The sequence below is a fragment of the Pundamilia nyererei genome, unplaced genomic scaffold (genome assembly GCF_000239375.1).
Source record: "Pundamilia nyererei isolate P.nyererei 1_Seehausen unplaced genomic scaffold, PunNye1.0 scaffold00103, whole genome shotgun sequence".
Lineage (NCBI taxonomy): Eukaryota > Metazoa > Chordata > Actinopteri > Cichliformes > Cichlidae > Pundamilia > Pundamilia nyererei.
Genome location: NW_005187504.1, coordinates 1885602 through 1911311, shown reverse-complemented (window position 1 = coordinate 1911311; position 25710 = coordinate 1885602). Strand labels below are relative to the sequence as shown.

Sequence of the window (25710 nt, the reverse complement as noted above, 5' to 3'; positions counted from 1 at the left end):
AATTTACATCACTCTGACCCGAGTGGACTTGTGGTCGCAGAAAGTTTAAATGCCTAAATGATTCATATGCAGCACAGAGATTCGGTTTTCAGATAAAAAATCAGACCAGTATTCTGTTAAACAGAAATGGGTCATAAAGCGTTTTAGTTTTAAACTGTTGGTATGCCCAAATGACTAACATTAATTTGTTCAGTGCCAGCTGATTTTTGCCTCTAAACTTTATTTTGGATAACCTAATAATCTTTACCTGTCCTGGATTACTTAAACTTGTTCAAAACCTTTAATGTGTTCTGATAGCTTCAAAAATTAAAGACAAAACCAAGTCCCAAAAGAAAATTTTGCCCTCTTTTTTTTTTGCCTTTTATGTGTCTAACATTTTCCAAAGCCACAGTTTGATTACTACAAGATAAACATTTCCTACACTTTATGTCATTTGTTAGCAGAGGCTAGAAGGTTGACTGTTAGTTTGGTTAAAAAACAACTTTTTTCAGTTAATCTCAGAGAATCAAGGGTAAAAAACTATTCTCATACTGCCTTATATTACACTAGCCACTACATCCAAAGCGGAAACTCATAGTATTTTCTTTTTTTTGCCGCACACACACCTTTATGCTGAACGTGCACTGCAGGTATATCCAGTTAAAAGACACACATCTCCTGTTCCATGAACAGAGTTCAGCTGAACTTCTTTTCCTGTTCTTATTTTCCATTTGTAAGTTGTTATTTGCACTATACATACACAAAAGTCAGCTCCTTCATTAGCACCATCATTACAGGTACAATAAAAACACTGAAAGAAACTCACATGTTTCGGCTTGAACCCGTGAGCAACACATTTGATCGTGTATTGAGTAATAAAGACACTGTCTTTACCTTCCCTGTGATAATAAAATGACAATTGTAGGATTTTTTTGTCATTGACACGTCACGTCTTCTAAATGACTTATTTGTTTTACAACAGGTCATCTAGTTAATCTGTCAACTGTAGTTTCATAGGTTTGGATCTCAGTATGATGCATCACGCACTGACGTAAGCATTGTTTCAGTATGTTGTGCGTAAAAAGGTTATCTGAAGGAAAGTCCTTTTTTACAAGTCCATGTATTTTCTGAATGCAGCCCAGTTCTCAATAGATCTCCTTCCTTGGTTATTGTGTCTGTGTGTATTTAAATGGAAGGACAAAGGTCAAAGCAGTCAAGCTTGTTTTTGGTTATGTATACAACCAGTCTGGCTTTGTGTGCCAGTAAACTCTGTGATTTTCTCTTTCTTAGGGCAAATACAACAACTCAGTCTCAGTGATTTTCACAACATTGGCCGTCTTGCTATGTACTTTATGCTGCAATTGACAGTCTCATAGCAGTTGGTGATGGCAGGGAGAAAGAACTTCCTTTTCATAGAAAAACATTCCCAGTAGAAGCAGGCTCAGGGTGGCTTTTTGCTCGTTGTGAGAATCAAGATTAAAAAGTGTATCCACTGTTGTGCAAACTGCATCAGCATCATTCCTGAAATATCTTCCTTATGAGAACAGACCTTTGCACAACAGAAACTGACACTCGAGGAGGAAATTGTATCGTGTATGTTGTGACCATAACAGCAGTGGCAGCTTTATAGGTGACGACATGATGAATGTCTCCTGAGAACTTTCCACCACTGTGGTAGCGATCAGACCCCCCTGACTCATCATGTGCTCCCCTGTTAAGCTCTGAAGACACACGCAAATGCAAAAGCGATATTTCCAAAATATGTAGGGCAAGAGAAGTGGCCTGAGGCATCCTGCTACTGGAAGGAAAAGATGTGATCTGGTGTTCTTCACTTACTGCCGCTGCTTGATAAGGATGTGTTATCTCTGAAAATCTGGATTCGCTCTGTGGTGTAGTGTCTTCCTGTGATTGTAGGCTTTTCATAATGGACCAGAACCAGTGTCATCAATGTGATCTATCAACCCATAACATAGTAATGATTCAGTGATTGACTATTCTTCAGGCCTGCAAAGCTCATGAAAGCCAGAAGGTGGACGCTTCCTACATAAATCCGGTGATGTGAAACTCATCCAGTGTTAGTGGGTTTGTTTTGTTTGTTTTTTCCTCAGTCCTGGCAGCAGGGTGCTAGTGACACAAACTCTAGGTTGAGTTAGGACTTCCTAAAACAAGCAGAGCCCTCATGTTGTTGCTTGTAAACAGTGGCATTGCCATAATCAAAACTGGCCTAAATCAGCAGGTATAGGAGGAAGAGAAGAAGTCAAAACCTGAATTAAAGTCATTTTCCAGGAGGTGAGGAGGTTTTCAGAACTGTTATCTTTCTCTGTATAATTTGACTCTCTGATCTTCTGCACTGATATACCATTACAGTTACAGTAAAAACCAACACGATCACATACTCGTATCTTGAACCTGGCAGTGCCGCGGCAGCATAAAAGTAAGGTTACAAAAATCAAGAGGTGCATGACTGACCGCAATGACACCAAAGTATGGCTTGCGCCTGCAGGTGTGTCGTGTCGTTCACTCATTGATGAAGAGTGTACTGGGCCCATTCGCCGTTTTGCTTCCCTGCAGCCTTTAATTTAAAGTATAAAGAAAGAAGTAATGGATATAAAGCCAAAGCCGCAGTCTGAATGCAGGAAGGAGTGCTGTGTGTTTGTGTCCTGCTGCCAGGTCCTGTTTCTTATTCCCAGTTCATCCAGCTTTTGACAAGCTACTTGAGTAGGCTGTAGTTAGTGTGCCAAACACTTATCTGCTGTACTCGACCTGACACCAAGGCCCACTTTGTCACTACTTTTGTCACATGTCCTCCTTTAAACTACTGGCAGTATTTCATCATTACTTCATCTGTTCATCATTATCTCAGACAGCAGGGACGTTTTTTTTAATGAAGTTTGGGAATGTTGTCTGTCCAAAATAGTACAGATGTATTCAGAGATGCATTCATCTGCAAGAAGAAGAGTTTACTCCTCTAGCTGTCACTTGAGCGTTTGCTCCAAGACTAGTGAATCACAACGGCATTTTGCAAGCTTGAGAAATTCAGTAGTGAGAAAGAAATCCAGGCAAATTTTCTATGACATAAATGTGTGATGTTGTGCAAAAGCAATTTGCCTTGGCTGTGCAGACCTTTGTTGCAATAGCTTATTAGCTGTGTTGCACCATCCAATTTTAATTAAACATCTCTCTAAAGTGCTTTACAGTAAAGGCATGCTTTGTTGGGGGAGAGATGAAGTTACATATATGCCTTTTATGTGTCTAACATTTTCCAAAGCCACAGTTTGATTACTGCAAGATAAACATTTCCTACACTTTATGTCATTTGTTAGCAGAGGCTAGAAGGTTGACTGTTAGTTTGGTTAAAAAATAACTTTTTTTCAGTTAATCTCAGAGAATCAAGGGTAAAGAACTATTCTCATACTGCCTTATATTACACTAGCCACTGCATCCAAAGTGGAAACTCATAGTTGAAAGGTGACGTACTGCAATACTATTAGAGCAGTAACAGAAACAATGCAGGTATGTTTGCAAAACATCGCTGACCTGTCACTGCATTAGTATTCCATTCCTTCTCGCAGTTTCCAGCTGAGATATCACTCGGTACTTCCATGCATACAGTTAAAACCTCTAGCAACACTGGATTGGTCATTGTATTCGCTGAAGGAGATGCTTCCCTCCTGCCACTGAATATAATGGCTGTCAGATCTTGCTGTATTTTTAATTTGCTGCTTTACTGCACTCTCACCCGTTGCCTTTCATCATCCACCTTCCGTCGGGATCTTGATCGTCGGTCAGCATGTGGGGGAAAAACTGAAGCACATGCTATATGTCTACTATATTAAAAGCATTTTTTAGTCCAGCCTGGTCACCCTGACATCTTCTCTAGTGAAAAGACAGTGAGGGGTGTTAATTTGTATCCTTGTAGCAGCTCAAGTAGATAAGAGTGACTACTAGAGCTCCTTGATTATGGCAGAACTCATTTTTCCAGTTATTTTGCTGAATATTGAAGTCATGATTATTTAATATGATTGCAGAGTTTGAAAACCTTTTTTTTAAATTTACTGAATGGGTTTCCAGGAATTTATAATGCTTCAAACTCAAATTAAATAAATGTGTACAGCACTAAGAGTGAAGTAAAACAAACGGCGGCAAAATAGAATGCCATCGAATCGTAGTTTCATCTCGATAATATTGTTTCAGCGATCAGTGAAATCCAAAATTGTAACTGATAATAAAATTAAGTTAATCGCACACCACCCATGAAGCAGTTTTGTAATGCAGGAAAAGGGATGTGCTGAAAGTCAAAATGTTGTTTTGTGTCAGTGGACATCAAGTGTGTGTGGTATAGACTGTGACGCATTGACACATTGTGGTTAAACATTGCAGCTCAGTTATTGCCTGTGTTATTATTAGCTATTGTGTTATTAGCTGTTAGTTATTTGATCACATTCTTTGATAATGAATTATTTTTAAATGCTGCTGTTATCTGTGGCATTTGTATAACAGTCAATGTTAGATTTTTTTGGAAATGTCTGAATTAAGGGATTATTTGCCAGTTTATTCTTACACAATAACATGCAGCCAGTTATTTTCTTGATCAAAGCAGCGAAAAACCACAATGGTTAGCGTTGCTGTCGTCTGTCTGTCTTACCATCTCGCTTGTTTACAACTTTCTATCAGAAGAATAGAGAGGGGTGTTGCTGCAGGCCTGGCTGTTGGTTGGGTGACTGCGTAACATCTGAAGACCAGCAGTTAACATTAATAAAATTCTAATAATTAGTTCAATTGTCTTGGAGTTAATTTATAACTCTGGGTTTTGTTTCCATTAGTGCTTCTTAACATTTGTGTTTCTCTTTATGTAAACTAGAACCTCTTTTAAAAAAAACCATTAAAAAAAAACTTTTCAGCAACTTTTTATGGTGTCTTTAATCTAGAAACTCTGCTGAAGGTCTTAAAATTATGTAAATCAGCTGTTCTTTTGCTGTCTCACTTTTTAAAAGTAACATTTAAGAGTTACCAGCTTTCAGTACCCCCTCCTCTGATTGTCACAGTCAATTACACCCACTCAACCCTGCAGACTCCCATAGTTCTTAAATGGCAGCTGTAATCAACTAAAAACCTGTAATGACTCTCAGCAGGATGATTGATTGGAGGACTTCCTCATTTCTTTGATTACTTAGTGTGGCAGGAAGTTGAGATGGCAAGTGTGTGTCTTTACACCGTCACACCTTGTTTCTACATGACGTGGTTGAACATTGATGTGCATCTTTAGCACATGAAATAAGTATTTTAGTCATTCTCTGCACACTTACGCAAGCAGAAACACACACACACAGTCTATGCACTCTCATTAGCATGGACTCCTGTTTCTGTTCAGTTATGCAAAGACACATTCAAACAGACAAATTTGTATACACACACACACACACACACACACACACAGAGCGTCTGAGAGATCTGTTAATAGGAGCCAGGCCATCTGCACTACTGTTAAATCTCTTTCTCTGCCTTATTAAAAAGCTTATTATATCAAATGTTGGCAGGAGGATCCAAAGTCTTTCAGTTCCCAAATGTTTTCAGGGTTAGGACCCCAGATGGAAACATAATAAAAAATGGGCTCTACTTTGTAAGGATTTTAAATAAAGCATGAATTAGTTGCTGGATAATATATTTTTCTATTAACAGATTAAAATAATAAATAAAATAATATTTTTTTATAATAAATTATATTAAAAAAAAACTTTCACTGCTGATTTACAGCTCTTGAATCTGCTTACCTTTACTGAACTAAAGTTGAGAGAGAGGTTCCCTGAAAAAAAAGAACTTGCTATTTTTACCTACTTTCCACTGTTTTTCCCCTGACCTCTGCTGTATGTTCCTTTCTTCTTTTTTTTAACCTTATCATACTCCATCATGTTTCCTACCAGATTGTTAGTGGATTACAGTTGACCTTCTGTCGGAAACATAGTTCTCATACATCTAGGTCACCATACAGCCATCCACATGACTGGTAGCTCAATGACAGGTTGTTTAGTATGGGTTCAACCAATAATACTTCTTTTATTAACAATTAACTGAGGGTTTTATTGAATCGTCCATTGCCTGTCACAGTTTAGAGAGGCTAAACCTACCTCTGCCACTTGCATGCTTTTAGCTAAAAAGGGGCTTTTAGCTTTTACTATACAGCATGCATAAAAATACATACAGAGGAAACTTATACCTCATTTTCCCCACCAAATTACTAGTCCTAGTCCTAGCTTGCATGATTTAATGAAAAAGGTGTCTTTGGTGCAATTATTGCCCTGTGTTTCTTGAGGATACTAATTTCTAATGGGAGTCAAACCTCAATATGACTTCACAGATGTGGCCTTTCAGGAAACTCTCAGCCAGTAAATAGCAGATCATCTGAAGAAAAAGAAGGTTAAGTCTCTGTGGAGTACTGCAGATAGCTGTGATGTCAGTTTGGATGCTCATCACCGATGCTATGAAGCAGCCCTGAGGACTTTATAGTACTCTTCTCAGCCTGGGACACATACACAAACCCACAGAGTTTCAGGCAGTCTGGCAGCTGACCCTTTGCAGTGTGTTTGGTTGTTGTGTAACAGAGCAACGGCGAGGCCAGATTTCACACACTTAATTTATGTCTCTGTCTGTTTTTTTTTTTAACACTCTTCTATCCTGTTACCTTTGCCTTCAGTCAGATTCACCTGGGCCTCTTCAAAGCTCTGATTTGACCGCTTCCACTTACCTTTTTATGTTGATACACTGCGGTCTTACCTCTCACTAACATTTAAAACATTTAAAAGTAATAACTTTAACCTGCGACTTGAAACATAAAAAGGGTTCCAGTAAGGCCATTGAGTAATTTTAAAAAATGCATTTCCAGTATAAGTTTTTTTCTTTTCTTCTTTCTATAAAAATCCCTATACACATTAAAAGAAGACTGAAAAATCATTACTTTTTTACTCACAAATTTTGTGACTTAAATCCAATATTGCTATAAAGCTGTCAAGCTCATTAATTTAGAATAATTTGCAAAGGGTCTTTAACAGCCAGTGATTTCAGAGAGAGCTACTTGGCTATGAGACTTTTAGAGGGTGAATTTTGCTGTTTTTTTTGGAGGAGAAGGCATTCATAAACCTTCATAAACTCTGATGGTTGCATCATTAGGACATAGATAACTAATAATTAGTGCTAAGTACAGTAGAATTTCACTCATCAAACCTGGAGCACATTGTGTTCTAGTGTTTGTTATAGAATTTAATTAAAATGCTCCAAAAGGGACCAGCATCATAAGAGGTCCAGCTCAGTTATTCAGAGACTTGGCTGCAGTTAGCTGCATTGGCCTGTGTTAGCCCCTATCAGTCAAAGAAGCTGTGTTCCTAATTTTAAGCCTCATCAGTATCCAATCTGATGCACTAAAAACCTTCACCTATTCTAAAGTTTTATGGATGATAACATAAGTCCCTTTTCATTGAAAAATGATACTGTGATTGTGTAGAGTCATAGCCGGAGTCGATACTGGTGACATGTCACCTCAGCATTAAAGACTGGTGCATCCACAGTTCTCACAAAGTCAGATGTCTAGTTTAGGAAAGTTGTGTAACAAGAATTTGATCAAAATTGTAGGAGTTGTGTTACATTTCACAACCAAGATGCGAGTATTTGCAGCTTCCACATTGATGCAAAATCAGGCTTTTCTTAGTACAAGAGCTGCTCTCTGCCACATTATACTGTAGACTGATGAGCAATGAATGACTGAAGTTAGACACTGTAGAAATGCAACTCTCCCCGAAGTATAAATACTCTCCTTGATACTGACTTTCAGGGATAATCCAATGTAAACCATTGCTATTCTCTGTATTTCTTTGATTAGAGAGACAGATGAAACAGAAGACAGAGAGAGAGAGAGAGAGAGTGTGTGTGTGTGTTTGTGTGCACGCACTTCATGGAGCTTTTCTTAATCCCTCTGGGAGCTTCATTTGGATATCTATGTGTTTCTGTGTGTGTTTGGTTATTATGTCAGCTGCGATGTCCTGTGTTGTGCAGAGCGGCATTATGGGAGGGCAGGTCAAGCGGCGTGTGTCGTGGAAGCGCAGGGAGAGCGAGCATCACTAAGCTGTGTGTGCTCTCTCTCTCTCTTTCTGTCCCTCCCTCCCTGTCTTTTTATGTAAAGATGTGTGAGTGAATTGGAGTTTGTGTATGTGCTCACAGAGTGACATTATCTGGTTTGCCACAGTGACATGTCAGTCAGAGAGTTGGTGAATAGGCAGGGGCGGCTGCTTTTCTCTGCACCATCACTGTTCTCATCAGCAACGCCGGCTACAACACTTATTCTTCTGCAGCGGCAACTCAGCTACAGGACAGTATGTACCCAGATGAGAATGAGACGGTAAGACAGCCGCTTTATGTGTGCATACACTGGCAGGGGGATGCTCTTGAATAGAGAATTTTTGTAAAACTACATGCACATTTTTTGCCTAGTCAGCATAGCCTGCAGTGTGTTATACTCTGTTGTACCAAAGTAATGTGTTGCGCAGTGATTAATGCTCGCACATATTACTAGCGCAATGAAACTCTTGATAGAGCATCAAGCTGTTTGGGTTGCAGGAAGCACACATGCCAGCAGGCACTGCTGCATTTACAGAGTCTGTTGCAAAGAGTAAATTGTCTTTAAGCGAAGTGCTGCCTGTTTTGAATGTCATCAGTCATGCTGCTGTATATAGTGATTTAGTTATTTATTTAGTTTTATCTTGTTTATGCAAGGATTTATTTTCTTACAGTTATATGCATAATCATACATTCTCATTCACAGCTCTGTTTTTCTTTCCATTCACAAAGCAGGTGATCTTGCAGCTTTAGCTCACAAGCTTTGGGCAGATTTGTGTTTATTATCCATTCTCTCAGTGTGAGTGTTCACAGTAATCCATACCATTGATTAGTGAAAATCTAGCTGCTTTTTACTCCCACTGATCCAGTAAACTCAGTAGCCGGAAGGGACACAGGGGAGGTTCAGTCTTATCCTGAGATGTTGGAACTGATGGTGCCATGGGACAGGATAGCTAAGAGGATGCACTAAGCACTTGGTATGCTTCATTACATAAGCGCCAGCTACGTAACATTTGTTTGGACAGCTGGCTTGTGAGACGAGCTCGGGGCAGCAGTGATGATGGCAGAGAGGACAGGGAGGAGGGTGGCAGACAGGGCAGAGTATCCTGTGACATGTAATTCAATTATAGATGCGCTGTATTTTAGAATGATAGTTTAACAAACAATGCTTAGTAAGAAAGTTATTAATCTTATGTTTTTTTAAATAATAATTTTTGGCCATTTATTGATTGTCATGAGTAGTGGGTGATTTGGGTTGTTTTTGGTTTTTTTGCCCTAAACCTTTAATAAAACATGCATGCAAGACGCTACAATCAGCAGCTAAGATTGATTGATTTTTTCCCCTTGTAACTGTAACATGCATTAAATGAATTCTCAGACCACAAATACTACAACATATTTACCTATATGAAAATAAATACCTCTCTAAAATGTCTCCTTTAGTAGGTTTAAAGATGGACTTTCAGAAAATTTTACAATTTTCACATTTAATGCAACATCCATTTAAAAACAAAAAAACCAAGGTTATTGGGGGGCTTGGGTTGGGAAAAAAATCTTTAACATTCACATTTTCACATGTAGAGTTTTGACAAGCAGTAATATTTGTGATCCACACTATTTTTCTACTTTCATGTTTTCACTCACGTGTAGTCATGCTGGCATCATTGCACCTAGAATAGCAGTGTATTTTATGAAGAATAAATGAGAAACTAAAAGCTTGCACTGCAGCTTTCACACTCTGCAGATCTATCCAGTGGACTTGCCAGTGGGTGGGTTCTGGTTGCCTGGCCACATGAAACTGTATACCTCTTCCACAACTGCAACATCAGATTATTATGTTAACATGGCATAGTTCCTAATTAGGGATATACCCAACTAAGCAAAAGGATGATTAAACTTTCGTGCCTTCTCACGTTGGCATCATAATAGTATTTATTGAAACTATACATAAATGATTCTCTCTCTATGAGGGGAGGCTTCAGTAAAGCAAAGTGTACAGTAAGACAGAACGCACCTGTGACAGTTCTTTTAAAACTTCCTTTCCTTTATGTGATGATCAGTCATTTCCTAACCACCATGTATACCCGAGCAGCCACCGAACCACAATGAGCCGCTACGGTATGTAATCTCTTGGTCCAATATAAATAAAGGTTTGCTTTTGGCCCTACCCATGTGTACTTGTTTGGCTGAGGACTGCTTGCACTATTAATTTCTGACTTTCCAGTAGAGTGAACCACCTGTGTGTGCACTTTGCCCTCTGCAAATCTCAGAGTCAGAGATGATTAACTTGGCAGCATGGGAACATGATTTTATAGTTCTATACATCCAGCTTCAGTCTGGTTAATATAGCGTGGGTCTATGAGGAAATGTAGCCCTTGCATGCTATATTTAGGAGAAGTCCTAGAAATAAAGTGACTGTAAGAAATGTTAATTTTTTTTAAAGATAAACCAATTAGACTGATACAGAAATATAAAGTTTTATGATTTTATTTATTTTAATAACATCGAGTTTGTAGTTCACCACAGCATCATTTCATAGCCCAGAATGGCAAAAGAATCAACATCCCTGCCTATAATCTTAAACAACATGCATTTAGTTGCCGATTCACAGGTCTATAACTAGGTAACGTCTGCCGTTGTCCTGTTTTTAAACCCACCTGAAAGAAAGCCTCTAGGTGCAGGAGTTGTCAATAAGATGTGTTTAAGGGCCTTTTCATCCTCTGCAATTTATCAGGTTTTTTCGAAGTTGTGGCTTCTTTTTTTTTTCCAGATTTCATGTCTTTATTGCAATTTTTATAATAACTTTTTGCCAGATTTCCTTATTCACAGAACACACATATACAGTAGCTGTATATACAGTGCGTTTCTTCAGCTAAAGCTTAGATGCGGATAATGGAGTCAGACTTTAGTCTTTACCAACAAAGACGTACTTTCTCTTCAGAGTCTACAGTGGGTTTCTAATGTGTCAGTGGGACACTGTATTCTCGGCAAATGAGTTTCTTTTTTCAACTCTTACACAAAGCTCCACAGTTGAGCCCCTGCTGATTGTTAACTGTCTTCTTACAGTCACCCTGGCTTGAACTTAAATGGCAAATTGCTGGTGGCATCGGGTTCTTATTTTGTAGTTATATAAACCTTTGACAAATTCATGAAACAAGTTGGGACATGCACCTAGTATAATTTCTTCCCCGCAAAAGGAAAAAGAGCATGCCTGCATGTTTCTTGAGGATGGGAATGCTTTTTTAGGCAGTCAACTGAAACACAGCCTGACAATGCTCTGTTTAACCACGTCAGTATGAAGGTTTGATGGAAAAAATGCTGTCTGACTAAAATGAAACCTGATCATTCAAACCTTAAAATAAAAATAAATCTGCCAAAAGATGAATAGTTTTTTGGAGAAATTTAAAAATTTGGCTGTTTGAGGTTGACAAAGAAAGGGTGGTTTAAAGAATAGCAGCTTAATAATAGCCAGACATCTTTTAGCTTATCAGTTCATCATAATAGCCAGACTGCCTCTTCCTGGTTATCATGTACTTGAATTTCGACAGGTTCGAACAACTCTTCATAGCTCAAGGCCTCCTTATTTACCTGATGTACCTATGACAGGTTTAGGCAAGTATTTGCTGAAATGCCTCGGCGTAGCTGAGTTAGCAGCTTGTAGCGTAGGCATAGTTGTCTGAGAGTTGCAGAATTAGTAATTGAAATTCAGAGATCTTTTCTTGAAATCAGGCTTATCTGCTGTCATCAGCAAGTTTCATTATTAAAGTGCAGTCCAAAGATTGATTAATTAATCCTGAATGATTTTTATCTTGCACTTCGAAGCTAGGAACAAGTTAGAACTACAAAGGGCAACTGCATGACTGGCTGACTGCTCAGATGACTGTGCTAGGTGTGTGTTGGTAACTCTTCCAGCAGTCACAGTTTATACACAAGTTGTATACAGTTTTATACATATGCTCTGAACTTGAATTTCATGAATGTCGGCTTGCACATTTCTAAATAAACAATTTGTAAAGAAATTTGCTTTATATGTGGGATGTCCTGTTTAATTTTGCTTAATAAAACATAAATGAACACACACAGAATGACTAGGGTCATTCTGGGGAACTGGCTGCACACTGTCAGCTCTTCTCCTGCAGGATAAAAGCTCCTTAACTTCCTGTTTATACTGGGCTCCTGCAGTAATTCCATTTCAGATTAGATTAGTAGATTATTCTGGGAGACCTGTATGCGCTTCCCTCCTGCTTTTGCTCTTCCTGTCTTCAATAATAAGTACAAAGCAGATGTAATACACCAAAGCACCCATTGTATGTATAATGTTGTGTCCCTCAGAGAAAAACCAGTGAACCCCCTTTGTTTTTGTCAAACTGGTTTTGCCAGCAGGTTTTTGTGCCTTGCTCAGGTTAACTGTTTGAGAAGTCAGAGACGTGATCCACAGTTTTGTTCATTTGCATTCAAGACCTGTAATACAGGTTCAGCACCTGTGCTGGTATTCTGAGTAGAATAAGGAGGAGGAGTTTTTCGCCAAGGACAACTGGATTTTCCTATACACAAACCTTTTATCTGTGATTTCACAGAAGCTTGTCTTTGTCGACGGTTTGGCTCACTGTATTCAGGTGGTTATTAAAATGCAAGCTTAATCTGATTCTTGTAGTTCTTGCTCTACTTCACATTGTATTAGAGTAAGTGCATCAGGGAAGTGTCGAGCGGGACACTTAAATCTTTCCACTGTGCAAATCTCTGCAGCTTTGACTACCTGCATGGTTGGAGATAAAAATGTGTGCAGACAGAAAAATGTTACTAAAAATATGATTAATTTTTACCCAGACTTGTAGTTGAGGGGCACAACAAAGACATATTTCTTTCCCCCCCAGAAGAAATCCCCAAAACATGTGAGAAAGAGATTCAGACTGAGGATGCACTGATATTTCCATCAGATATTAGTCCAATCCTGACTTAAAAAGCTGGATAAGGATTTCATGACAGTTGATTTCAGGTTAGTTGTTCTACGTTTACTATGACACTTGGCTGTAGCAGTGCACCAGTAGCTGAAGGCTGGCTAATAGCAAAGGCTATTCAGTTATGAGGTAGTTTTTACTCACCACATTGACAACTAGATAGTTGTTGCAAAGTGGAGACAATTCATCATGGTAATCCAGAAAACTGAGCTTTAAAGAACCCGCCGTGATCTGTGATTGGGGTTAGGCACTAACTAACTGTGTAACATATTTTAGAATGATAATGTATTAAAAGTAAATTATGTGTGAAAATATGATGCATATGACTCAAACTTGGGTCTTGGGTGTGAGAGGCAGAATGATTAACTTCTTCACCATCAACCTCTCCAGCCTCCAACTTTCTTGCGACTGGGGATGGGAATTGATAAGATTTTCACGATTCCGATTCCATTTTCGATTCTGTTTAATGATTAGATTCTTTATCGATTCTTCTTTTTAAATTCGGGGCGACTGGAATCGATAAGGGAATCGTTTGCAAAATGGAAAACAATTCCAAGGAATTGAAACAGTGGGAACCGGTTCTCAACAAGAACCGGGTTTCGATACCCATCCCTACTTGTGGAAATTGTTCATCTCCTGTACATGAAGACAAATAACCACACACGAGAGAAAACAGACGGATTAAAAATTGTGTTCAGGCATGAAAAAAAATGTGTCATTCAACAAGTTGCCATCAGCTCGGTTATCATCAGCTTCATCTGCATCATAGCTGTCACACATGTGAGGAGGTAAGCTCACAATGAGGTTCAGGGCAGGGAATAGGAAATTAGTAAGGCCATGAACAATAGCTGCAAGCTGCAAAGACTTTCACACCAAGCTGAAATCAAAGAAGTAAATGGCCTGATTGCTAAAATAAACATTAAAGTTAAGCTGTTGTTCTTGTCGTTGTTGCCACTGCTCCTTTTAAATGTCAGTGCATTCTTAAAGCAAAGAATTGTGAACTGCTGATGTGGCAAAGCGTAAGCAAACTCTCAGCTGTAAATTAGCTAACCCTTTTCTGCTTACTGTGGCTGTATACAAACACCTTTCGATTGTACTGAGAGCCTATCATAGAGGTTTCACACGCAGTATCTGCAAGTAAATGTTCTTTGCCCCATCTGGCTTTGTTGAAATTTTGCATATTTCCCAAGCTTATCAGTAACTTTACATTATAATCATAAAGGATGAGGGGTAGTCAAAACGACCAAAATTTGACATGACTTGCAAAACATTAGGGTCAATGCTGCTGAACATCTACCTAAGAAGTTCGTTGTTAAACTTTGTCTTTCGACTGCTTTATTGTGCAGATTTCTAGAACACAGTCAGATGTTTTTAAGTTAAGATTGTCAAAAGGAAGTCACAATTGCAGGAAGCTGATATTCCACCGTTTATTGTTCATGGACAAAACTAACTTACACCGCACTGTTCTTAGAATTTCATTCATTGTTAATGTTAAGAACAAAACAAACTGTCCACAAATGTTAAGATTTGTAGTATCTCTCATATGGGGAGAAAAAGTATTCTTTGGTAGTTTGTAATAGATTTGGAGCTTGCTATAGCTTTCCTTTACAAAATCTTTTTTTCTTAGCTCATTACCACGTCTTTACTTTTGTTGTGTTATAACATGTTTGACTTATACCAGTGTGCAGTTTTCTACAAGCTCCTTATAAAATTGTAGATGTTTTTCCCCCTCTCCTTTTATGTCTCTGCCTCCCTGCTTGCCTATCACAGTGACCTTGCAGAATTTGCATGGTCATTGAAATAATCACAGCCAGCAGGCTGCTCCTCTCTCTCTCCACGTTGCTTCACCCCTTCCCCGGAGTAGATGGAAAACTGCCAGGAGTGATTTTGAAGACAAGCTACAGTGGTTTACAGCACCTGTGCAATGCAATTTTCCACTCCTTTTTTGTCATTTCCTACCACAACTTCACTATAATACCTACGGTTATTCTAGCAGGGCAGCTTTTCTGAATATCAAATATTATTTTTCTTTAGCCTGCTTTGCATTCCCAAACTCTAGTTTCACGACATGGCATCTGGTGGACTTATTTGCTTGTTAGCTGTCACTGCCGGGTTTTGCCACCTTGCTCAGCCTAGTTTTTAACAGGTGAGTAAAAAGTTACCTGTTAGGAATCAAAGAGGTCAATGTATAAAAGGATTTCTCGATATTTTAGTTTTCTAACAGCACAAATATTGTTATGGGGATGCTCTAGATGTGTGCTACACTGGTCACCTGCAACATTAAAAGTAATGTTTACGTTTGGCCCCCTCATGCAGCCAGCCTAGCCCTGAACCAGCAGATCCTTTGAGTCCTCTGAATTTCAAGATGGGTTGAATGTTCATTTAGACTGGATCTCTGGACTTTGAAGCCGAGCTCAGTCGTGTGGTCTCTTTATAATGTTCCTTGAGTTGTTCCTGAGCAGTTTCTGTTGTTTAGTTGGGCCATTGACCTGTAGTGGGGTCCTCCGCTAATGCGGCCTTTTTTAGGCAAGGGTGCTTTGTTTGCATCAGTGTTTAGATGGTTGTTAACAGCAACGTACATAAAAGGACCCAACCCAAGCTTGCAAAGTGTATTCTTTTATAATGAGATGATCATTGTATAATAGTCGGTGTCAATAAATGATAATTGAGGATAGAGCCTCATTTACTTCCATGATCATTGTTATTACATCATGTTGGGACAGAGAAACCAAAGATATCTTTGTTTGTTTTTTTGTTTTTTTTTTTTACATTATAACATTCTGAAGGCCTATTTCACCTTAATTACTATTCTATAGAAGTTTTAATTACTTTAGCAAATCACTACAATCACCTTCTGTCTAGTTTTTCTCCACAAGTTTCTCCCACAAAGTCATTTTTAAAAGGAGTTTTGGCATGCTACGGGCTGACTACAGGATTGTACTTAGCCAGAGGGATCTTTCTTCCTGACTCTTTCTTCTTCATACCTGGCCTTTACTCTCCTCCTCCTCCATAAAGAGGTGTGCTGTTGAGGCATGATTCTGTGAGGAAACTGGGACTCGTGGCCTCATCTCTGTAGCCTGGAGGAGGGGAGAAGAATCTGAGGGTATTTTTTTTTCCCTTTCTCGCTCTTCACCACACCTCTTGAATGTGTGTAAAAAGCAGGTCGATACACAGCTCTGTGGTGAACAGAGTGTGAAAAATGAGCTAGGAAAAATGCACAGAGTGATGGAAGGATTACAAAACAGAAGATGTTTTTGTGCTGATATTCAAAATCCTTGACCACATCAACTTGTGAAACCACCTCATGAGATGAGAAAATGATTTATTACTTTACTGAAAAACGACAGCTTTCTCCCATTAATAGTAAAGGAAACATAAAAAGAGAACATTTTTTAAAAACTGTTGCAGTTTCCTTTTTAAGAGCAAATCTGTTACGTTGGCCTGTTTTCCAAAGAAAAAAATGGTAAATGGTAAATGGCCTGCATTTGTATAGCGCTTTTCTAGTCCCTAAGGACCCCAAAGCGCTTCACACTACATTCAGTCATTCACCCATTCACACACACATTCACACACTGGCGATGGCAAGCTACATTGTAGCCACAGCTGCCCTGGGGATATTTGGCATGCAGCCAGGATGCAGCCTGGGATCGAACCACCGACTTTCTGATTAGTGGCTGACCTGCTCTGCCACCTGAGCTACAGCCACCAAAGTTCAGTGGTTTCTTATCTGGGATACATGACGATGATTATATGGACTCAATCTCAGTAAAAAAAAAAAAACAGCATTTAAACTAAACTGCAGTTTCATTGTGTCTTCCCAGCAGTTATCAGGTTGTTTCTATTTCTGCCTCTGCATCTGATTTGGGGAGTATGTGTTGTATCCTTGGACTGATTGCTCTAGTTGTACATTTATTTTCTCATTACACTCCACCAATTACTCTGCACTGTCGTTGACCTTGTAAAAAGACTTCGGAGGGAGCATTTGGGCGCATTGTTGAGCTTAATTACACCGAGGTTTCCTAATTGCTCTGTCATTTTGTCGTTGGATGCTGCTGCTTAGCTTTTCTGCCACACAATTATTGGCCCCTTCGCTAGCTATAATGCAGTGTTTAACTGGCTCACTGGACCTAAAGGCATGGAGTGGTCTCATGGTGAATTCCTATCAGTTATAGATCATTAATTTCACTTCACTTCAGGTCATTCCAGCTTCATTTTGTGTAAATGGCACAAACTATCAAACCATCTCAGAAACATAATAAGGTCATTGCCCTATATTATAATATTTATGGCTAATGATGTATATGTATAAATATGTATATAAATGTATATCAGGAAATGCACTTAATTTATATTTGCTTTTAAAAGCACAGTGAGTTTAAGCTGAACATAGTTTCTAGCTTCACGGTTTTATTTAAGGCTCTGCTAAAGTAGCTTTGCAGGGTTCACAGTTCACTCTATTCACCTTATAATGGCCTTGGTGCAGCTCCTTAGTTCTTTCTCTCTCTGTTTTTCACTCCACTTTCTTTAAGTCAGCTCTCTTCTGGTTGGCTACATCTCGTAAACAGAAGGTTTTTTCGAAGCACATGGCTGGGATTTAGATACTCAAACAGCTGAAGCTTTTTGACCCTGATGATAATATATAATAGTCATCCTCTCTCTTTGACATCATGACCTCACGTTTGTGTTGTGAGTGGACATTTTTTCTTGACCGTGTATTTTATTTTTGTGTTAAGTATGAGGAACAGATTGTCCAAGTAAATTGAGGTCAGTTTGTTTACACTGCACATTTAAACTTGAAGGTTCGAAAACATAAACCCACCCATTTAAACCATATATATAAATAAAATAACAAAAAAAATAAAAGTTTAAGCAAGTATTGATTTGATGATTCGCTACATAATCTGGAAAGGTCAACACTACTTAAAAGCTACCGCCGAACTACTGTGTCTACATTAACAGTAGACGAAGAGTGGATGCTGTTCTATATGTTCAGTCCAAGTTAGTCAGAGAGATGTGTGTGACTCTTGGCTTTCTAAATAAAGCCAGTTTAGGTTTTTCCGTAAGAATGTCCTATTTACATGGCAGTCCAGTAACCTAGTTAACCTAATCAGGCCAAAGATGTAATGACCTCTTAAATGCAGGCTGTTTATTACATTTAACCACTGCAGATCTGTCTGAGAAATGGAAAGCAAAGTTGAAACTGACCTGATATGATTTGGTTTATACTTGATTTGGTGTGTTTTGTTCCAGATGTTTTAGTCATGGAGCACTGTGCCCTATCGAATGTCTACCTTCTGTGCCTGTTGTCTGGACATCTGAAAAAATATCACAGATCATTTTTATCAGCTTCTGAACCTATTTTTAGTCCACGCTGACAGGCGTTCTGGTAATCAGGTGGTGATGACAGATTTGTTTTGCGCAAATGTGTCACTGAAATAAAGTCTGTGCGGAAGAGGAAAGGAACAAATGGTATTATATGGTGCTGCTATAACATAAGCCCCCGCACCTCTGCAGTATTTTCCTCTGATTTACAGTAATCCTTAAACTTCTGTGTGCTGCCTTGTTGTTTTCTGGGGGGTGTGCTGCCAGTGAAAAGGCCACATTTGTCACGTCTCAGACATGACTCACTCTTTTTCCGGTGCCCACTCACTCTTTTTTGAGGTCCACTGTATTTAGTGCCCATTACATCTATAGCTCTTTTAGATTTCTTTAATGTTTTTTTATGCATTGACTCTCCAGTTTATTTAAGATATTAATGTTTCATGTTTGTTTTTCTTTGTGAATCATCGTCTTCCTCCTACTATTTTGTCCTCTATCTTTTGTCTCAGCCCTGAAATGTTTGCAGCTGGTTAGGTATTTCTTTCATCCCATAGATGTCCTTTTATGTGACTTTAATATTGTACTTTAGTGGCAATATTGAGTCATCTTACAGTATGTAGGTAGTCTTTGATGTAGCTTTAGTCTGAACACCGCCTCTTTAATCAGCCCTATCTCCAATTGATTTCTCACCCACATGTTTGACTTTAGAGACGTTGTCGATGTATAACGGAAGAAAGTAGTTTTTGTTTTTTATGACTCCTGAGATAGAAAACAGTTGTTTGTAATGACCTCAAGGTTTTCATATCAGTGTTAGCATTGTGTTTGTGATTCTAGAGGCTCTCCTGACCTCTGCAGTTGTTCCAGGAAGTCTTTAGGTTTATGACCAATGACGGATTTTTATATTTTTAGTATGAGAGAACTGTTCTGATTCAACCTTTGTATTCTAGTAGAGAGGCTGCTATTTTAATTGTGGCTGATTCTCATGATGACTGTTTTCATGTATCATTTAGTCTAGGGCTGCTCAATTAATCGAATTTTAATCACGATTACGATCTGGGCTTTCAACGATCATTAAAAATGACTGAGCCGATTATTAGCCCCTCCCTCATTTATCCGCGACACCTTAAAGGCCGGTCCGTGAAAATATTGTCGGGCATAAACCGGTCCGTGGCGCAAAAAAGGTTGGAGACCGCTGATTAAGAGGACCCGAGGGAAGCTCGGAAAGCTAAGCAGAAGTTATTTGGAGAGGAGAGTGACTGCCGTTGGTTGAAAAGAGAGTTTTAAAAAAAAAACCGTCAGTGGTGTTGCACACTATTTTATATTATTTTTTTAAAGTCATTGTTAACCCTTTAAAGCCGGTCAGAGCAGCACGCTCCGTTTTGCGTAACTATTTTTAAATCCCTGTAGAACCTGAACCATGTAAGCTAGCGCAATAATTTGTTTTGCATATGAAACCGGAGGAGTTGTACTTACATCTTATGCCATCAGCTTGTCCTCGGTCACGGTTTCGTTCCACATATAGCTTTGCAAAAATTGCATAAAAAGCGCTTGCAGGAACAAAAACATAATATTCCAGAAACACGCTTTGCCGTTCCTATCAGCTGTTCGTAACACTTCCCACAGTGAAATGATGCACATGCTGTTTTCTTTGCAAATTTGCATCATAGGATTGTTTTTTGTTTTTCCTGCAGTATATAAAAATTGCTGTATCTCCAAAATAAAACTATGAAGACACTCAAAATAAATTTCCTGTGGTGGGAAACTATTTTTTGCAACTTTTTTGTATTTAAAGTTTTGAGGGATAAACCTCTTAAATTTCTCCAAGTAGAAATATATGTAAACAAAACAAAAGCGATTTTCAATTTTTTTTGTAGTTTATTGCACTTTTTTGCAATTTATGTAATTACTATGGACTTAATGCATACATATTATTAAAATATGGGCTATAACAGTTGTATTGATGTATAGCAACTTGAAATGCTCCCACAAATGGCACTACAACATGTAAAAAAAATAATATAAGCTCTGGTGGACTTGGTTCTATAGTAGGTCTTAAAGGGTTAAATAAATATCGTCAAATAATCGTGATCTCAATTTCAAAAATGATAATCGTGATTATCATTTTTGCCATAATCGAGCAGCCCTAATTTAGTCTATATATTGCCATCAGATGATAAAACCAATAGTAAAAAAAAAAAAAAGATCCAAATACTTTTGGCTCTTTCCTGCAATCAGCTAAATAGAACTATTTAATGTTCACTTTTATTCTTTTTAAAAATCTTATACATTTTAAAGCTCCGTGTTGTTTCTATCTCAGATGGCCTGGTTTTATTAATGTACATTTTTGTTTCATAGAGTGTCTAGCATCACACGTATGTTATAGAAGACTAAAGCCGTATAAGGCTGTATTAACATTGTGAAATATAAGAAAACTGGGGACCCCATTTGTGAGTGGATTATATATTGTTTTTTTTGGTTTTTTTAAGTTAATTGTTATTTGTTATTTTTGTTTAACGGTCAGTTTTTTTAATATTCATTGGGACAAAATTTAAGAAGTTCATAATAGATATGATGTAATACTGAGTATTTGGTGAACTGTAGATAACTATTGAAGTCCATGTGTGACAGGGATTGCAGTCATTACCCATGAAACAAGGAATTCCCAGTGAGATTGTTGAAGGACTTCCTGCCCTCTGGGAAAACTTTGACTCGGGAGGTAGAGTGGGTCATTTACTAATCAGAGGATTCGATCACTGAGTTATTCAGTGAAGTGTCTCTGGATGTGCGTGGTAAATGAAGGCAGCCTAGTATGGATGAACAGTATGGATGGATATGTGAATATTTATATGGCAGTGTCGTATAAAATAAAAAAGGCACAAAGAGTAGACAAGCCCTATATTTAAAAAAACAAAAAAAAAACCTACTCCAACTCTGTATTACAAGACAAACAACGCTTAAGGCCACTGACTGACAGATCAGTATAATAGTCTCAAAGAAATGTATGTATTGATGCTTTCTCAGGCTTCTTGTGTTGGTAAATTTAACTGACATTTTAACTGTTTCATGCATGTTTTTCTTTTATTTCAGTTAGCTTTGTAAGTATTCAGTATTGTTTCTGTTTTTTTATTTTTTGTCAGCCATTTAGCTTTGACTGAATAAAGTCTACTTAGATAATTGCAGCTCCCCTCCAAGCCTCTTTATCTTCACTCTTGCTGAATCAAGTGCTTCATGGCTGTGGTCTGTCACTGTTGTCTGGGTTAATGGATGCATAGCTTCATTCAATGTCAGTGAATGGACACCCAACACAGTTGGACTGCTTGAAGGACCCCAGTCAGTGTTTGAAGAAATAATACCCAGTCCTGTCTGGATTTGTTTTTTAATGTTTTAGTGTGCCCAGCTGGGTCAGAGTGCACAACAGTGAAGCTGTGTCTGTCTAATAATAAGATCAGACAAAATGTTTACAGCGTGGCTGTACAGTATTCAGTGGTTTATCAAATTTTATGTCTCTTTATTTTTAGCTTTTTTTTTTTAAGGTTGTAATAAGTTTCGGTCTTCAGAAAAAAGTTAAAGTGATTTATGTTAGTTGGAAATGAAAAATGTAAGGTTTTTCAGACTGACCTTTCACCTGTGTTTACAGATAGTATATTTACCTTTCAAGTCAAAGTGTGGCGTTTACTATCTTTGTTTTACAAAGCCAGATGTTACAGTGTTGGCATAAGAAGGTGGAATGCTATAAACAAAGCTAGCTTAGGTGACTTGGCTTGTGAAAGGCAACCATAGATGGTATTTGTATATCACATGGACAGAGATACCTGTTGATTACTGCTAACATAAAAATAAAATAGTGCTAGAATTTAATCTGCTGAGAAGATCTAAGCACACATTTCTTGGATCGGCTTTTGGGCTGTGTTAACCCCACATAGTTTCATAAAGCAGAGAATTACCCATGTCGACTAGAACAGTGTACCAGGCTGTTCATATAGTTTACATACTGGTTGTTTTATGTGATCAAATTGTGATAGATGTGTTGTGATTGTTGTTTTAGTGGACTCTAGTTGAAGAGCAGGCTGTGTCCCGTTAATGTTCTCTGATGTTCTGCTGCTGAATGGGAAATGAACCGAACGTGTCCTGCCTGTCGCCGAGGGATTACTACAACAACAGCGCGCACACACATGCACAGCCATCTGCCTCATCACTCACAAATCAATTCAGAGTTCTGCTGCAGCCACACTGAGGTTAAACAGTATCTGACAGTGAATTAAAGACTTCGTTTGCTTTCAACAGCCTGATGGCACGTCAGACGTTTATCTTGACTACGAGAAAATGATAATCTCCGTCTGCGGAACACTCATTTATAATGGTGTAAATCACACACACACACACACACACACACACACACACACACACACACACACACACACACACACACACACACACACACACACACACACAGTGAAGCTTGATTCTGCATGTGCTTGTCAGTTTTTGCTTGATTAAAGACTGAGGGGTCCATAAATTGAGTTATTGCACCAGTGATAAACGGTTCTACAAAAAAGGCCTAAAAAGCTGAGAGAAGGGATCAGACAGGTGCACAAAGCTGCAGGTGTCCTCTCGTACTGTCTCCCTAACCCTTTAAACCACATTTTCCCATTTTCAGTTCAGCAGGAAATGTTTGGCATGCTGTATGGGCAGCTCTGTTGACATTTTCTGCTGCTGGCAGTGACGAGTAAATGTTTTCGTCAGTGTAGCTGTCTCCACCTCCGCTTGCTTTGTCCCTGACATTTCTGCATTTGTTACATTAACCACAAAAAGTCTATCTTGGCAGAAAACCACTGAAATAAATTATAAAGGTTTTGACTTGCGATCCATTATAGCACCAACAAAGGCAGAATTTTCAGGGGTTTAATTTTCTGCAGGGAAAAACTGTAGAAAAAAGTGCTTGTATGAATAGTTGTGATTTGGTGAGCGAGACATATACAGCAGATGTATATGTTTCTTTTTGGGGGGAGGGGGTGTTATGTTTTTGTTTGTTTTTTTTGTTTTTTTTTAATCTATGTTAACTAAAAAAAATACTATAGATTCTTTTGATTTTCATTTCATCTCCCCCCTGCAAATGTGATGTTACATTCTCCGTTTGCTTTGTTTCATGGTCATGTCACACAGGTCATTAGCCAATGAAAACACCCCTGATAATCCTCCTTTCTAACACAAACAATTACCTAAACAATACCTTTGGAAAATGTTTTATTCAGTATGACCCTAAAGGAGTGACTAAGCCGATAAGTTCATCAGGAACAGAAGTCTGGGCTGGGGCCATTTTCCCATTGACCTTCTGTGGTCTTTTCACAATCACAGGAGTCAGCCCCTGGCAGCAATTAACAGGAATGCAGGTTTAAAGTTCATTTAAACACACTGACTGCCAACAACAAGCTATGTGAAAACCAGTTAAAACCCACACCTCACATATCTACATGGAAGGACACATTCCCAAAACAAGCTCAAATTTGCAATTTATAGTTGACTGATATATGCTGATGACATGACTCATTCAGAGTGTCTGCATGGGCAGTTTTCAGAGTTCACTGTCAGGGTTGAAATTTGGTTAATTTAAAGGCGCATGAGTGATTTGTTCAGCATAGCAGCAGCCTGCTGCTGTGCATCACACAAGCTATTCGAAGGAAAGGGTTGGCACTGGGACACACTGTGTGAAACCACCTTATTGAGATAAAGTCACCAGAATTTCACACGTAAATCATACATAATAGAGAACAGTGCAGAAATTTGTTGAATTAATTAAGAATCTCTCCTTAAAAATGACTCATAATAACTGCTTTGTTTGCTTTTTAGCTTTTTAAGGCAACTCTGTGGCTGAAGCTTTTTAAGGCCAGCTGGAATAGTAGTGGTCTTGTAACCAGAAGATAATGAGGTTTAAAAAATTATTGAAAATAGGCCAGAAACTCTCTCTCTTTCGTGAACCATGCATCACCACTTAAATGAGTCTTTAAGCAAAGCATTTAATGCCCAGCTGTGCTAATAAAGTTTTTTTTAAAAGCACCAAACAGTAGGAAACTGTTGCTTCAGGCCTGAGAGTGTGTTCATTTATAAATGCAAAACAGATTGATAAAAGTAGATCCAGTCCACTGAGCTGTAGCGTCTTAAGTTAAATGGGTAGTTTAAATAGAGTGGGGCAGACCTGAGTGTGAACACCTGGATTTGAGTTCCCACATCTCAATCTGGGCTCTTTTAGTTTGCCTACTGTGGTAATATGAGTAAGATTTGCAGTTGATTCAAGTTTTAGAGATTTTCAAATATTGTTTGAAAAAAAATGATAAGGCGAAAGATGTTGTTGGGCATATTTGGCTTTACAGAAAACACAGGCGGTTAGTAGTTGTGATAGCCTGATGTTATCATGTTATAAAAGTGGCGTCAGTGTGCGATTATCTTGCAGTACAGCACATGTATCAAAAAGTTTTATTTACCTCAAACCTTATTTTTTTTACAGTAATCCAAAATCTTATGGAAAAAGTCAAAACTTTGTAAAGACTCTGGACAAGCTTAGTGTTCTTAGGAAACCTACTCAGGTTCATAACGTGCTCTGTTTATTGTGGCTGAGAATCAGATTCAGTGAACTGGTCTCTAAGCCTGTGGAATGATATTGTGACTGGGATTAGCTGAGCAGTAGGACGGCACAGATAAGGAAGAGTCTCTGTATCTTTGCTTCATATCTTCATCCTCCTCATCTGTGTTGGCTGGATTGACAGAGCTGGATTGAGATAACAGGCGTCAAGATGTCGGCATCAGTCAGTTGTGATTTAGATAGCCTGCTATGATGCAGTCCTCCATTTATCTATTTAAGATACAATGAAGCGGCCCAGAATAGGATAATCTCAACCACGGCTTGCTTTTCTGTGGTGAAAGTGAAAACATCATCTTTTCAATCTGGTTTTTCCCTTTTATGCTTTTTGTCTAAAGGATTTCTTTTTTTGATACATTTTCAAAACCAAGATAACAAATGCACTTTTCAGGCTAAAAAAAAGGCTACTTCTCTTAGCTGTTCTTAAAATCCCTCTTTAAATATCTAATGTTTCCTACCTGGCAACAGGATGGTTGGCTCGATGTCTGTGTGTTAGATAACAACATTAAATCCTCTGCTGGAGCCCGGATTGGAGGAGAAAGCTACATAGAGCACAAATCTTCGGAAGTCACATCCATTTGTATTATGTGTCCTGAGCAGTGACCACACCTGCCCCCTTGCCTGCTACCCTCTTACATAAACACACACACACACACACACACACACACACACACACACACACACACACACACACACACACACACACACACACACACA

General features: G+C 38.5%; 1 protein-coding gene across 1 annotated transcript in view; it reads left to right on the top strand.

Moving 5' to 3' along the window:
• The window catches only part of LOC102215855 (rho GTPase-activating protein 12-like), a 59470-nt gene that overhangs the window by 11744 nt on the left and 22016 nt on the right, over positions 1 to 25710 (top strand). The window lies entirely within an intron of this gene.